At 45.0% G+C, this 16,322-nt stretch overlaps 1 protein-coding gene across 4 annotated transcripts in view; it reads left to right on the top strand.

The window, feature by feature from the left end:
* The first annotated feature begins 376 nt into the window (after nucleotides 1-376).
* LOC308077466 (protein NLRC3-like) overlaps nucleotides 377-16,322 on the top strand; it is a 48,987-nt gene continuing 33,041 nt past the window's right edge. For 3 of the 4 annotated variants that reach the window (XM_080418154.1, XM_080418156.1, XM_080418157.1), the window contains exon 1: nucleotides 377-491. The gene's annotated coding sequence lies outside the window, so the exon portion shown is untranslated. The other variant, XM_080418155.1, reaches the window with a different exon arrangement.

Below are 16,322 nucleotides of genomic sequence, written 5' to 3' on the forward strand. Positions count from 1 at the left end.
CCACAGCCCCCCCCCCCCCCTCCCAATGAGTCAACTCCACTTTGAAACAGGCCTGCAGTAGTTTAGCTTGAAAACCAGTTATTACGTAACACCACCCTCCTCTGTCTGCCTCTGCTCTGTGGGACTTTGGAGTGTGTGTGTCTGTCTGTCTGTCTGTCTGTCTGTCTGTCTGTCTGTCTGTCTGTCTGTCTGTCTGTCTGTCTGTCTGTCTGTCTGTGTGTGTGTGTGTGTGTGTGTGTGTATATGAGAGGGAGAGGCAGGAACAAGCTAGAAACAGAAGGGAGAGTCCTCCCATGGTTTCTACCTGAATCCTCAGACTCCACCCATGTTGAAGTATACAGAGAAAGAGAAAACTGTAAACACACCAGGTATGATAGGAAATGTTAGTGTCTTGATACACAGTCGACCATTTTGACACGACAACAGCACGGTGAACTGAACACTCCATTTTGTTTTGTGACGTTGGATCAAAGTTTACAGATTAATGTAGGGTAAGTGTAGCCTGGTAAACCCCCTCCCTCCGGAAATCTCATTTGCATTTGATTTCAGGAAGGAGCTGTGAAACAAATGTGTGTCGCAAGCTTCTTCCATTTGACGGTGTCAGGTTAGGGTAAGTGACTTGTTTTAAACAATATGCAACAGTCTTGTGTTATAAAAGTTCAGTGGTGGAAATTAACTAAGTCAATTTACTCAAGTACTGTACTTAAGTACTATTTTGAGGTATTTTTTACTTTACTGGAATATTTCCAATTTTCAGTACTTTTACTTCTACTCCACTACATCTCAGAGGCAAATATTGTACTTTTACTCCACTACAATTATTTGAAAACTTTAGTTACTAGTTACTTTTCAGATATACATTTTGATATTAGGAAACATACCACTTTAGCCCTATTTTATATATAGACTATTTGAAAATAGCAGATCTACAAGCTCACAACACGTCGCACTGCGACGTGTTGTGAGCTTGTAGATCAGCTATTTTCAAACATTTTAGTACTTTTACTTTTGGTAGCCTAATTTAAGTAGTTTGATGCCAATACTTTTGTACTTTTACTCAAGTAAATTTAGAATTCTGGACTTATACTTGTAACAGAGTACTTATATATTACAGTATTGATACTTTTACTTAAGTAAAGAATTTGAGTACTTTTTCCACCACTGTAAAAGTTAAGAATCAACCACAGGTTTACAGACTTAAAGAAGTGGGTGAAATGTGTGTTTTTGTACAACAAGCTCCTTCATGGTTGTTATAAAGTTGATTGCAGTGTATTCATATGACTAGAACAACTCTACCATGACAGTTTAACATACAAGCGACGGTTCACTTCTTACTTAATAGCTCTGCTGCTCTCGTTTTGACGTTACTACAGGGTGGCCGCCAAATCTTTGTGTGATAGACATTGTTTTTGCACAGTGTAAGTCACTCAGCAAGAGTCTCCTCTGCAGTTTTACAGTAAATCACGTGACCACAGTGTGTGTGTGCTTTGTGTGTGTGTGCTTTGTGTGTGTGTGTGTGTGTGTGTGTGTGTGTGTGTGTGTGTGTGTGTGTGTGTGTGTGTGTGTGTGTGTGTGTGTGTGTGTGTCTCGGTCTGTCCCTAGGCCCTCCTCCTCCCTCTCTCTCTCTCTCTCTCTCTCTCGCTCTCTGTCTGTCTGCAGTTTTACAGTAAATCACGTGACCACAGTGTGTGTGTGTGAGTGTGCTTTGTGTGCTTTGTGTGTGTGTGTGTGTGTGTGTGTGTGTGTGTGTGTGTGTGTGTGTGTGTGTCTCGGTCAGTCCCTAGGCCCTCCTCCCCCCTCCCTCCCTCCCTCTCTCTCTGTTTCACTGGTTAATGGCCTAATTCACTGGTTAATGGACTTGTAATTCACTGGTTAATGGACTAGTAATTCACTGGTTAATGGTCTTGTAATTCACTGGTTAATGGTCTTGTAATTCACTGGTAAATGAACTTGTAATTCACTGGTTAATGGACTTGTAATTCACTGGTTAATGGTCTTGTAATTCACTGGTAAATGGACTAGTAATTCACTGGTTAATGGTCTTGTAATTCACTGGTAAATGGACTTGTAATTCACTGGTTAATGGTCTTGTAATTCACTGGTTAATGGTCTTGTAATTCACTGGTTAATGGACTTGTAATTCACTGGTAAATGGACTTGTAATTCACTGGTTAATGGACTTGTAATTCACTGGTTAATGGACTTGTAATTCACTGGTTAATGGACTTGTAATTCACTGGTTAATGGTCTTGTAATTCACTGGTTAATGGACTTGTAATTCACTGGTTAATGAACTTGTAATTCACTGGTTAATGGACTAGTAATTCACTTGTTAATGGACTTGTAATTCACTGGTTAATGGTCTTGTAATTCACTGGTTAATGGTCTTGTAATTCACTGGTTAATGGACTTGTAATTCTCTGGTTAATGGACTTGTAATTCACTGGTTAATGGTCTTGTAATTCACTGGTTAATGGACTTGTAATTCTCTGGTTAATGGACTTGTAATTCACTGGTTAATGGACTTGTAATTCACTGGGGTGTGGGGGTGGGTGGGTGCGCGCCTGTGTGTGTATGTGTGCCCCATGCTGTACGCCCATGTGTGTGTATATGAGAGGGAGAAGTAGGAACAAGCGAGAGACATATTGGTTGGTCGGGGGGGGGGGGGGGGGTGTTACCTGTGTCTTTCACCTCTCTTCGCATGACTCCTCCTCTCCATGAATCCTCTAATTAGGCTAAATGCCTACATTGTAAATTGTCAGCCTCACTGTGACTCCTCCCAATTAAAAAATAAAGTTTAGAAAGAAAGACAAAAACACAGCACTGTAGACACTCCCAGTGATAGAAATGTTAGTATCTTACAGTCAACCATTTCGACACAACAACAACATGGTGAACTGAACACGCCATGTTGTTTTGTGACGTCGGCTCAAAACTCAAAGTTAATGTAGGGTAATTGTTTTAAACAATATACAAGAGTAAATCTCTCTAGTCTTATGATTAAAAGATAATGTAGGGTGTTGTTCATACTATATACTAGAACCATTCTAGTTAGTATATAGTATTCAGCTGTCATAAAGTTGATTGTAAGGTATTTATATGACTCAAACGACTCTATCATAAAAATGTAACAGACAAACTATGAAGGATCACTTATTACTTAAAGGGATAGTTCAGATTGTTGGACTTAAAGCTGTAGGAAATACTTCAATTACCATTAATGTAGTGGTTGCAAAGGTATTAATTGATTGCACAAGTCCCGTGGTCAGAGTTCTGGTCCGGTTCTGATGAATAGTAGTTCACCAGAACAGACAATAGTAGTTCCGGTGATTTGGTGGGGTCCCTCATTAAAAATGAATTAATCAAATAAACTAGCGTCATTCATATTGTTGACCTATTTCTACCATATAGCGCAGCTTTCATTCAACTTTGACCTCTCTGTCACATGGTACACATTTTTGGTCACATTTTTTGTGTCCAGAATCACTGCGCTGCTGCAGCATACTCTCTCAAAACAAGGTGCACTGCCAGTATTGCCAGATTGCGAGAGAAATAAGCAGCCAGGACCAATAGGCCACATGACCTATATATATGTTACAGTATGATTGGAGAACCAGTACGATTGAAGAAAGCGCGCTCGTTTTTACCACCCACCCAGCACTAGAGGGAGCCACAAGCCAGGCTTGTGCACAAACATATATGGCCACACACACACACACACACACACACAGTCACACACACAGTCACACACACACACACACACACACACACACGCACGCGCACACACACGCGCACGCGCTCATGCTTTTTTTGGTTTATTGAAAGCAGGACTGTTTAGATACTTTTATTGTGTTCTGGCTTTTGTTTTACTTTCTCCCTGACACACACACACACACACACACACACACACACACACACACACACACACACACACACACACACACACACACACACACACACACACACACACACACACACACACACACACACAGTGATCCATGAAAAGAACTATTCTGTCCCTATCGGTTTACAAATCAAACGGCGCTGAGTCGACTAGTGGAGCATCGGCCGGTCAGCGCGGGCACTCGCGCGCTTCCTCGGCCTCAAGCTCCACTAAGTCGGCGCGCCGTGCGTGTGAACGCGTGTTCAGCGTTCCCCTCATAGATATTATGGTTCCCCTAGCGTAGCTTCCTGGTTGCTATGTGGGGGGGAACAACAAAAGACAGGTCTCCGTCGGCGCATCAAAGCCCCGCCTCTCCGCGCTCTCCTTCTCCTCCTCGGAGGAGGAGGAGAAGGAGAGAAGGAGAGGACGGGACGGTTTATTACGCGAGGAGGAGGAGGAGGAGGAGGCTCCTCTTCCTCGCGAGCCTCGCGTAATAACCCCCCGCCTCGCAGCGCCGTCCTCCTTCTCCTCCTCGCGAGCCTCGCTAATAAACCCTGTCTCGAAAAGCCCCGCCTCGCCCCGAAGGAGCCCCGTGCCTAAAAACGAGCGCTCTGTCTTCAATCGTACTGGTTCTCCAATCGTACTGTGACATATATATATGTCACAGTGAGGAGGAGAGCTCGCGAGGAGGAGAAGGAGGACGGCGCTGCGAGGCGGGGGGTTATTACGCGAGGCTCGCGAGGAAGAGGAGCCTCCTCCTCCTCCTCCTCCTCGCGTAATAAACCGTCCCGTCCTCTCCTTCTCTCCTTCTCCTCCTCCTCCGAGGAGGAGAAGGAGAGCGCGGAGAGGCGGGGCTTTGATGCGCCGACGGAGACCTGTCTTTTGTTGTTCCCCCCCACATAGCAACCAGGAAGCTACGCTAGGGGAACCATAATATCTATGAGGGGAACGCTGAACACGCGTTCACACGCACGGCGCGCCGACTTAGTGGAGCTTGAGGCCGAGGAAGCGCGCCCTCGCGCCTCCAGGCGCGAGTGCCCGCGCTGACCGGCCGATGCTCCACTAGTCGACTCAGCGCCGTTTGATTTGTAAACCGATAGGGACAGAATAGTTCTTTTCATGGATCACTGTGTGTGTGTGTGTGTGTGTGTGTGTGTGTGTGTGTGTGTGTGTGTGTGTGTGTGTGTGTGTGTGTGTGTGTGTGTGTGTGTCAGGGAGAAAGTAAAACAAAAGCCAGAACACAATAAAAGTATCTAAACAGTCCTGCTTTCAATAAACCAAAAAAAGCATGAGCGCGTGCGCGTGTGTGTGCGCGTGCGTGTGTGTGTGTGTGTGTGTGTGTGACTGTGTGTGTGACTGTGTGTGTGTGTGTGTGTGTGTGTGGCCATATATGTTTGTGCACAAGCCTGGCTTGTGGCTCCCTCTAGTGCTGGGTGGGTGGTAAAAACGAGCGCGCTTTCTTCAATCGTACTGGTTCTCCAATCATACTGTAACATATATATATATATATTGAAAATAGCCGATCTACAAGCTCACAACACGTCTTCATTGGTTAACATGTCGCTTATAATAAGCGGACATGGCAACGCTGGCAGTACACCTTGTTTTGAGAGAGTATGCTGCAGCAGCGCAGTGATTAATTTATTTTTAATGAGTGACCCCACCAAATCACCGGAACTACTTAATATTCATCAGAGCCGGACCAGAACTCTGACCACGGGACTCGTGCAATCAATGAATACCTTTGCAACCACTACATTAATGGTAAGTATTTCCTACAGCTTTAAGCCCAAAAATCTGAACTTACCCTTTAATACCTGCTGTAAGAGCCAATTTAGGAACTGTATTTAATTCTTTATTTCTATTGCCTTATTGTCATGTTGTGTTGGGTTTAATGTTTGGATAGAACTGTCTACTGTAATATGGTAAAGTGCGCCCCCTACAGTTAAGTTAATTATTATGCTGAGCGCAGCTGTGACGGCTTAAGTTGACGAGGGAATTAATGAGAGAAAATGTTTGTAAGACGCTAGTTTGGAGCGCAGGAAACTAACAGTTTTGACCGTATTTTCGGGTGTTTTTTGTGGATGTTATAACCTGTTTTGGACAACAAGGACTTTATATTTAGTTTTTTGTTTATATGCATCTTTGTAACTGAGCTGGACTTCAGTAAAGCTCCACTAACCTTATCCCTGTCTCGTGGAGTCTGTGAGTACTGTGGTCAAGTTTCTACTATGGATGTGCAATTACAGAGAAACCCACCTGATTTACGTGTCTAAAAACCCTACGCCAAGCTAGTGTAAGTGGCAGTTGGAATTGTGATTTTTTTTTGGAAAATTATGCCACTATATCAAGTCAAAACTGTATCCTTATGGATGGAAAACGCTAAGAAAGTGCCAGAAAACAACTTCTGTACAGCCAGCAGCAAGTCTTAAACAACTTTTTGAAACTTGTGACTGCTTTAAGTGAAGATCACTTCGATTTGTGAAGTTTATTAAGCCACTCGTTTTACCGTGACTGTTGGTGACGTCACTATGGCAGACGAGAGCATGATGCAAGAGCATGAGGAGGAGAGTGGTGCAGTGCCTGAGCCTGACCACAAGAGGGAACCAAAGTACACTCTAAAGTATGTAGAAGACAAGCTACACAGGCTCATGAATGCAAGGAGATACAGGGTCAGAGTGATGACTGTAAAGGAGAAAGAAATTGATGTGCTTATGGAACATGACTGCAATGTGGAGGATATTGAAGAAGTACTCTTAAAAAACCTACAACAAATGCTGGAGGAGTTCATTGAAGCAAACAAAGCTGTGCTGCCTTTCATGATAGAGGAGGAACAACATGCAGACCAAGAACAATGGTTTCAACCAAAGCTGGAATACTTCTCTGACTTAGTTAAAAGAACAGAGGAATGGGTGGAGGCGGCCAAACAAAGACGACTTAAGATGGCACAGAAATGTGACAAAGAAGTGACCCCCTCGGACAGTGTTTCCGTGGTCTCATCAAAACATAGAACGGACAAATCTGGTAATGGACCAGGGTCTGTCAGTGGTCTTTCCCGTCTGTCCCGTGTTTCAGCTGCTTCCTCGGCTCGTTTAAAAGAAGAAGCCAACAGAGCTGCACTAGTAGCTAAGGCAGCTGCCATGAAGCAAAAACAAGACTTGGAAATACAACAAGCACAGTTGCAACAAGAAATGGAAATCCAGCAAGCACAACTAAAAGCTAAGATGGCACAGTTAGAAATGGAAACTGCTATTGCAGAGTCTACTGCCAAAATCAAGGTTTATTCAGAGTTTGAATCCCCACAGCATGACATCAAGCCACAGGTGAAGCCTGAAGAGGGTGCTACCTTTACTCCTAGGCAGCTACAAAGAGCGATGGACTCAGTGCCACAGTTAAATGTACCCGGCTTCGCTGATGTCAGACGCAGAACGACAGACTCAGTGCCATGGTTAAATGTACCTGTCTTCCCTGACGTCAGACATAGAATGGCAGGCCCAGTGCCACAGTCAAATATACCTGGCTTTGCTAATGTCAGATCTACGACACGTCATGATCAGCCACCAAAGCAAGAACGCACTGAGGGTGAGCGACAGAGTAATGATGATATGGGAAACATATTCAAAGTAATGCAGAAACAGAATGACATTACGGAAATGCTTGCAAGACAACAACAGCTCTCTCACCTTCCTCAAGTAGACATTTCAGTGTTCCATGGCGACCCACTCCAGTACAGATCTTTTCTGAGAGCGTTTGAACACGCCATTGAATCAAAGACTCAGAGTGATGCTGACAAACTCTATTACCTAGAACAGTATACTAGGGGAGAACCGAGAGATCTCATCAGGAGCTGTCAACATATGACACCCACGCGAGGCTTCAGAGAGGCGATGAAGCTACTCAGAGATCACTATGGGAATGAGTTAAAGATTGCCACGGCTTACATGGAGAAGGCTTTCCAATGGCCTCAGATAAAGTCAGAAGATGGCAAGTCACTGAACTCCTTCTCACTGTTTCTTGTGTCATGTCGCAACGCCATGGAGGACATTAACTACATGGATGAGATGGACAACCCTGTAAACATGAGAACCATCATATCAAAACTCCCATACAAGATCCGTGAGAGATGGAGAGGTGCTGCTTTCGACCTCCAAGAGAGACAGCATGGACGAGCCAAGTTCTTCGACTTGGTCAAGTTTATTGAAAGACAGGCTAAAGTCATCATGGACCCGCTCTTCGGGAATATTGCAGATGATGGGCCGAATACCGAAAAAAGAGACAAGAACAAAGCAGCAGGGAAAGGTGTCAAGAAAGAGGAAACTAAAAGGAGCAGCTTTGCAACAAATGTTGTCTCAAGGGAAGAACAGGCACTGCCTACTCCTAAGGCTAAGCATGACACTACCCCTGTAAATGTTGCCCTTGTCAAACCTTGCCTATTCTGTGAGAAGAACCATGCTTTGGAAATCTGTCACTCCATCCGTGACAAACCACACAAGGACAAAGTTGAATTTTTGAAAAAATCTGGACTCTGTTTTGGCTGTTTAGTTAAGGGTCATCGCAGCAAAGAGTGCAAAAAGAAGGCGACGTGTCAAGTGTGCTCGGGGAAACACCCCAGTCTGCTCCATATCTCCAAGCCAGAACATAGCTCCAGTGAGAGAATTGACAACGGTGAGACAGATCAAGCAGTCTCGAGTGCCGTTGTGTCTGTACACAAAGAAACCAGTGGGTACACTGGGGCCGGTAACGGGGACGGTATCCTTGCTATTGTACCTGTCCGTGTCAAATCCAAGAAAGGTCCCAAAACAGTAGAGACTTATGCCTTTATGGACCCGGGCAGTACAGGTACGTTTTGCACCGAAAACCTAGCCAGGCAGCTAAACCTCACTGGCAGAAAGACAGAGATTATTCTGCAAACCATGAATCTGAAGGGAAGTATTGACAGTCACGTGCTCTCGGATATGGAAGTGAGCGGTCTAGAAGAAGACAACTTCATAGACTTGCCCAAAGTGTTCACACAGAAGGAGATACCAGTGAGCAGACGGAACATTCCTTTGCAGAGGGATGTAGACAGATGGCCGTACTTGAGAGATGTGAAACTGCCATACATTGATGCCGAAGTGGGGCTCCTGATAGGGACCAACGCCCACAAGGCAATGGAGCCATGGACAGTAATAAACAGTCAGGGCAACGGACCCTATGCTGTGAGGACTGCCCTTGGCTGGGTCATAAACGGGCCACTAAAAGAACACAAAGATGTAAATTCTGAAAATGATGAACGGCAATGGTTCTCTGTTAATCGGATCTCTCTGCAGAGTGTAGAGGAGTTAACCATACAGCTATACAACCGCGACTTTCCTGAGAGGAACTGTGATGACAACGTGGAGATGTCTTTGGAGGACCATCAGTTCATGGACAAGATGACAAGTTCTGTTCGTCATGTTGATGGGCACTATTACATCAACCTACCTGTAAAGAAGCAAACACTCAACTTGCCAAACAATCGAAGTGTTGCTTTGCAGCGTGCAGTCAACTTGAAGAGGAAACTCGCCAAGAATCCTGAGTTCCATGAAGAATACACAACCTTCATGAGCAACATGATGGCTAAGGGTCATGCAGTTCCAGTACGCGACGCCGAACATAGCCGTCAAGATGGCAGAGCCTGGTATATTCCCCACCATGGGGTATACCACCCTAAGAAGAAGAAGCTGCGAGTCGTGTTCGATTGCGCTGCTTCCTTTCAAGGAACTTCATTGAACGACGTACTACTCCAAGGTCCAGACCTAACAAATTCACTTGTCGGAGTGTTGTTGAGATTTCGACAGGAACATGTTGCAGTCATGGCTGACATCGAAGCAATGTACTACCAGGTAAGGGTACCTGATGAAGACACAGACCTCATGCGTTTTTTGTGGTGGCCTCAGGGATGCCTCACAGAGAACCTTGTGGAGTACAAGATGGTGGTACATACCTTTGGTGCTAAGTCGTCCCCCAGCTGTGCAACGTTTGCACTGAGAAAGACAGCCGAAGACAACAGAAGCAACTCATCGACTGAGACAGTTGACACTGTTCTCAGAAACTTCTACGTTGACGACTGCTTAAAGTCTGTTCCGAGTGAAGAGAAAGCTGTCGTGCTGGTTCAAGAACTCACGGCGCTATGTGCTACTGGAGGGTTTCGTCTAACGAAGTGGGCCAGCAACAGCCGTTTGCTGATGTCATTGATCCCAGAAGAGGAGAGGGCAAAGGACTTCAAGAACCTGGACTTGAGTCAGGATGTTCTACCTGTGGAGAGGGCCCTTGGTGTACAATGGTGCACTGAAGACGATTCGTTCAGGTTCACCATCAATACCAAAGACAAGCCAATCTCAAGGCGTGGAATCCTTTCAGTCGTATGCTCAATCTTCGACCCTTTAGGCTTTCTGGCGCCACTCACCCTCCCTGCGAAGATGCTCCTCCAACAAACGTGCAAAGACAAACTAGGATGGGACGAAAATGTCCCAGAAGCGCTTGCACAGAAGTGGCTGAAGTGGTTGAATGACCTCCATCAGCTGTCTGACTTCAGTGTGAGGAGGTCTATCAAGCCTACTGGCTTTGGGTCTAACACCACAGCCCAACTACACCATTTTTCTGATGCAAGTGAGCATGGATATGGAACGGTGTCGTACTTGCGACTTGTTGATGAAGACGGACAGTCCCACTGCGCTTTCTTAATGGGAAAGTCTAGGGTGGCACCGCTAAAACAGACCACTATCCCACGCATGGAACTGACAGCAGCTGTCGTAGCTGTAAAAATGGACAAGATGATGAAAAGGGAACTTCAACTGGATTTGCTGGACTCAGTCTTCTGGACCGACAGTACCACAGTACTAAGGTACCTTGAAAGCGAAACAAGACGTTTCAAAACCTTTGTCGCTAACAGAGTTGCTGTCATCAGAGATAGCACAAGACCAACACAGTGGAGGTACGTCAACTCCTCACTGAATCCAGCTGACTGTGCGTCACGCGGACAAACAGCAGAGAACTTCTTGAAGAACCACAGTTGGATCAATGGACCATCTTACTTCCAGACACCAGAAGAACAGTGGCCTGAACGCCCTGACCTACAACAGGTCCAGCTTGATGATATTGAACTGAGGAAGTCGGTCACAGTGAACGTGAACCTAACTCACACAACGGAAAGTCCTGTGAGCAGACTGATTCAGCACCATTCCAGATGGTATCGACTGAAGAAAGCCGTTGCCTGGATGCTCAAGCTCAAACAGATTCTTCAGCAGCTTAGTAAAAAACGACAGGAGATCAGAAGTACCATGAGTCAGACAACCACTGATGCAGCAACGCTGGAAGATGCAGTGGAGCAGACCATGTGTGACTACAAGAGAACACTGGAAGGAAAGTCTCTGACAGTGAAGGACTTAGCAGATGCAGAGAGAGAAATTATCCTCTTCAGTCAACGGCAAAGATTTTGCGAAGAACTAACTGCTCTGCAACAAGGATCCAGTGTCAAAAGAAGTAGTCCAACCTACAAATTGGATCCTATCCTGCAAGACGGCATGCTCAGAGTCGGAGGCAGGCTATGCAATTCTGCAATGCCGGAAGATGCCATGCATCCGGTCATTTTGTCAAAAGACATGCACATTGCTGCTCTCATCCTGCAAGACATCCATGAGAGGATTGGACACTCCGGCCGAAATTATATGCTTTCAGAATTACGACAACGTTTCTGGATTCCCAAAGCAAACTCGGCAATAAGAAGACTCCTTACGAAGTGCGTTGTCTGTAGCAGACACCATGGAAAAGTTGGGGAACAAAAGATGTCCAACTTGCCGCCCGACAGAGTGCTGCCTGACCAACCCCCCTTCACAAACGTGGGGGTCGATTACTTTGGCCCTGTGGAGGTCAAAAGAGGTCGCAGCGTTGTGAAAAGGTACGGCGTGCTCTTTACTTGCCTAACTATTAGAGCCGTACATATAGAGGTTGCACACTCCCTGGACACGGACTCGTGCATAAATGCACTGCGCAGGTTTGTGTGTCGAAGAGGACAAGTGAAGATAATTCGATCGGACAACGGCACCAATTTTGTTGGAGCCGAGCGGGAGCTCCGCGAATCCATCCAGCAGTGGAACCAATCGAAAATTGAAGATTCCCTTATGCAGAGAGGAATCCAATGGATTTTCAATCCACCCAGCGGCTCTCACCATGGTGGAGTTTGGGAGAGGCAAATCCGTACCGTGAGAAAAGTCCTGAGCTCTGTATTGAAACAGCAGACACTTGACGATGAGTGCCTTCAGACAGTGTTATGTGAAGCTGAAGCCATCATTAACAGCAGGCCCATCACAACGTCGTCAGATGATCCCAGTGATCTTGAGCCCCTGACGCCCAATCACTTGTTGTTGTTGAAAAAACAGCCGTTGATGCCTGTAGGGCTGTTCCAGACAGCAGATCTGTACGCTCGTCGACGTTGGAGGCAGACTCAGTATATTGCCGACTTGTTCTGGAAGCGGTGGGCCAAAGAGTATCTGCCCCTTCTCCAAGAACGCCAAAAATGGTCTCAAGTCAAGCGAAACCTAGCACCTAACGACGTTGTGCTGATTGTGGACGACTCTGCCCCCCGCAACTCATGGGTCATGGGCAGGGTTCTAAAGACTATTCCAGACAAACACGGTCTGGTCCGCAGAGTCCTGATTAAGACAAAGACCAATACCTTGGAGAGGCCTATTGCCAAGCTTTGCCTGCTTTGTGAAGCTGATTTATAAAAAGAAAATAAGGAAAAAAGACATAAGAAGAAAAGAAGAAAAAAGGACAATGAGTAAAGAACATTGAACAGTACTTGATTGTTGAGTTTGGCTCTTGAAATGTAATTTTATTTGTTTTTGTAATTGATATGCATCCTGCCTACTCAATTAGGGGCCGGTAATGTAAGAGCCAATTTAGGAACTGTATTTAATTCTTTATTTCTATTGCCTTATTGTCATGTTGTGTTGGGTTTAATGTTTGGATAGAACTGTCTACTGTAATATGGTAAAGTGCGCCCCCTACAGTTAAGTTAATTATTATGCTGAGCGCAGCTGTGACGGCTTAAGTTGACGAGGGAATTAATGAGAGAAAATGTTTGTAAGACGCTAGTTTGGAGCGCAGGAAACTAACAGTTTTGACCGTATTTTCGGGTGTTTTTTGTGGATGTTATAACCTGGACAACAAGGACTTTATATTTTGTTTTTTGTTTATATGCATCTTTGTAACTGAGCTGGACTTCAGTAAAGCTCCACTAACCTTATCCCTGTCTCGTGGAGTCTGTGAGTACTGTGGTCAAGTTTCTACTATGGATGTGCAATTACAGAGAAACCCACCTGATTTACGTGTCTAAAAACCCTACACCAAGCTAGTGTAAGTGGCAGTTGGAATTGTGATTTTTTTTGGAAAATTATGCCACTATACCTGCTCTCGTTGGGACCCTCCACCCCTCTCTCCCATGATATCACCACCAACATATTTAGAATACAGAACAGAACATAAGACCATTGTAACAGAAGGTGAGTTAGATAATGCTATAAAATAAATGATGAAACAAATAGTGCTAAGTGACAAGTCTGATATTCCTCACAGTGTGAGTCACTCAGCAAGAGTCACCTCAGTAGTTAACAGTAAATCACATGAGCACAGCAGAGGAATTGGTTGTGTACTACTGTGTGTCCTTCTCCCTCCTTCCCTCTGTCTGTCCCTTGGTCTTTCCGCTGTCCGTCTGTCCTTCTGTCTGTCTGTCTGTCCCTAGGTCTTTCCCTCCCCCTCCCTGTCAGTCTGTCTGTGTGTCTGTGTGTCTGTCTGTCTGAGTGTGCTTTCAACATCTGGAGTGAACTGAGCTCCTGAACTTCTGGGTAGTGAGTATAGCATTTTTCTTATTTAGCAAGTTGCTAGCAGTTGTACTTTAAGTGCTTTGCTACTAGTGCTGTATTATTAGCTTGTGTTAGTCTGTAGTTTATATTTGTATTTGTGCTTTAAGCAGTAGCCCATTGATACTCTGTGTCTGTCTCACAGAGCACTTGAAGTAGTCTCAGGTAGAATAGGCAAATTGATTGACCTGTTAAAGTGGCTGGGAGGGCCAACACAGCTCAAAGGGATAAAAGGCAGGCTGCTAGTGTTATTCCTTCAGTGTGCTTTCAACATCTGGAGTGAACTGAGCTCCTGAACTTCTGGGTAGTGAGTATAGCATTTTTCTTATTTAGCAAGTTGCTAGCAGTTGTACTTTAAGTGCTTTGCTACTAGTGCTGTATTATTAGCTTGTGTTAGTCTGTAGTTTATATTTGTATTTGTGCTTTAAGCAGTAGCCCATTGATACTCTGTGTCTGTCTCACAGAGCACTTGAAGTAGTCTCAGGTAGAATAGGCAAATTGATTGACCTGTTAAAGTGGCTGGGAGGGCCAACACAGCTCAAAGGGATAAAAGGCAGGCTGCTAGTGTTATTCCTTCAGTGTGCTTTCAACATCTGGAGTGAACTGAGCTCCTGAACTTCTGGGTAGTGAGTATAGCATTTTTCTTATTTAGCAAGTTGCTAGCAGTTGTACTTTAAGTGCTTTGCTACTAGTGCTGTATTATTAGCTTGTGTTAGTCTGTAGTTTATATTTGTATTTGTGCTTTAAGCAGTAGCCCATTGATACTCTGTGTCTGTCTCACAGAGCACTTGAAGTAGTCTCAGGTAGAATAGGCAAATTGATTGACCTGTTAAAGTGGCTGGGAGGGCCAACACAGCTCAAAGGGATAAAAGGCAGGCTGCTAGTGTTATTCCTTCAGTGTGCTTTCAACATCTGGAGTGAACTGAGCTCCTGAACTTCTGGGTAGTGAGTATAGCATTTTTCTTATTTAGCAAGTTGCTAGCAGTTGTACTTTAAGTGCTTTGCTACTAGTGCTGTATTATTAGCTTGTGTTAGTCTGTAGTTTATATTTGTATTTGTGCTTTAAGCAGTAGCCCATTGATACTCTGTGTCTGTCTCACAGAGCACTTGAAGTAGTCTCAGGTAGAATAGGCAAATTGATTGACCTGTTAAAGTGGCTGGGAGGGCCAGCACTCCCCGGCAGACAATTAGCAATCAATTGAAGTGGTTTAAACCAGCTCTGAAAGCGTCAGCTTTCAAAGCGGCTAGTGAACGAAGGCTAGGCGAACAAAGGCAACAGGCGACTTTGTCAAAGCCCGACTTCGTCCATGAACGAGAAGCAGTATCGTTGATTAGTGCCATATATAGTAGTGCAATAGATGTAGTAGTGTAGAATGTGTATAGGAAGCGTTAGACGGAGCCCAGCGGTCCACAACATGCAGACAAATAACTTTGTTTGGCAACGGACAACCTCACCTGATAAGTACGAACCCCAGCAGAGCCCTGGAGAAACAAGAATGGATTATTTGTCCCGTTTAACATCTGTGTTTGCTCCAGGACCCACGTTCTCATACAGAACACCACTGCAAGAGGAAATCTGGCCGATGACGTCACAGGGGTTTCCCCACCAACATCATCAACGAGAGGATTTCCTCATGCGCAACATGGACTCGAGACAAACGCAAGGTTTTTCTCAGAGGGAAGCACAGGAATACGGTGATTTTCCCACTGTTTTTCCTATCTCCTGGCACCACCGCATGGTCCCTGTTTTTCCAACGGGCACTGGAGGTCAACTACAAGGTTTTCCTCTGTGGGATCGGCGTGGAAACAGAGATTATTTTCTCCCTGAGTTTCCCATTTCCCCCAAAAGTCCATCCCCTCCCCTATCCCCCTCCCCCACTGCCCTGCTGCAAACACAAAGCCCCCACCCCACTCCCCCGATCACACCTCCACCTGCCCCACCCACCTTTGAAGCTACAGGGACAAAACAGCTTAAGGAACCTGACTTTTTCCAGACTGAACAGATGGACACGATTTTCTCCAAAAAAGGACTACACATCATCCACCTAAATGTGAATAGCCTCAAAAACCCCACAAAGATGTCTGAAATAAGATCCATGTTTGGAAATGGCAAGGTAGGGGTTCTCTCTTTTTCAGAGACAAAACTGGATGACACAGTAGACGATTCTGAAATTGAGATTATAGGCTACAATGTCATTAGGAAAGACAGAACTCTTTGTGGAGGAGGGGTATGCATTTATGTGAGATCTGACATCATTTTCAATGTGTACCCAAAATTGGAGAACAACTCCACGGAATCGGTCTGGATAAAAATCACCTATCCTCACGCTAAACCCCTGATAATTGGCGCAATCTACAGGCCCCCAGGTCAAAATGAGTTTTATGATTTATTAGAGGAGCACATGGCAATCATTGGAAATTCGGAATTGATTTTGATTGGCGACTACAATACGGATGTACTCCGGAAAGACGCCGCCATATTTAAATCTTTCAAAAAATTCTGTGACATGCATAGCCTCACCCAAATGATAAAAAATATCACAAGGGTAGGCCCCACT

This window comes from Gymnoscopelus braueri, assembly GCF_963280865.1.
Source record: "Gymnoscopelus braueri genome assembly, chromosome: 21".
NCBI lineage: Eukaryota > Metazoa > Chordata > Actinopteri > Myctophiformes > Myctophidae > Gymnoscopelus > Gymnoscopelus braueri.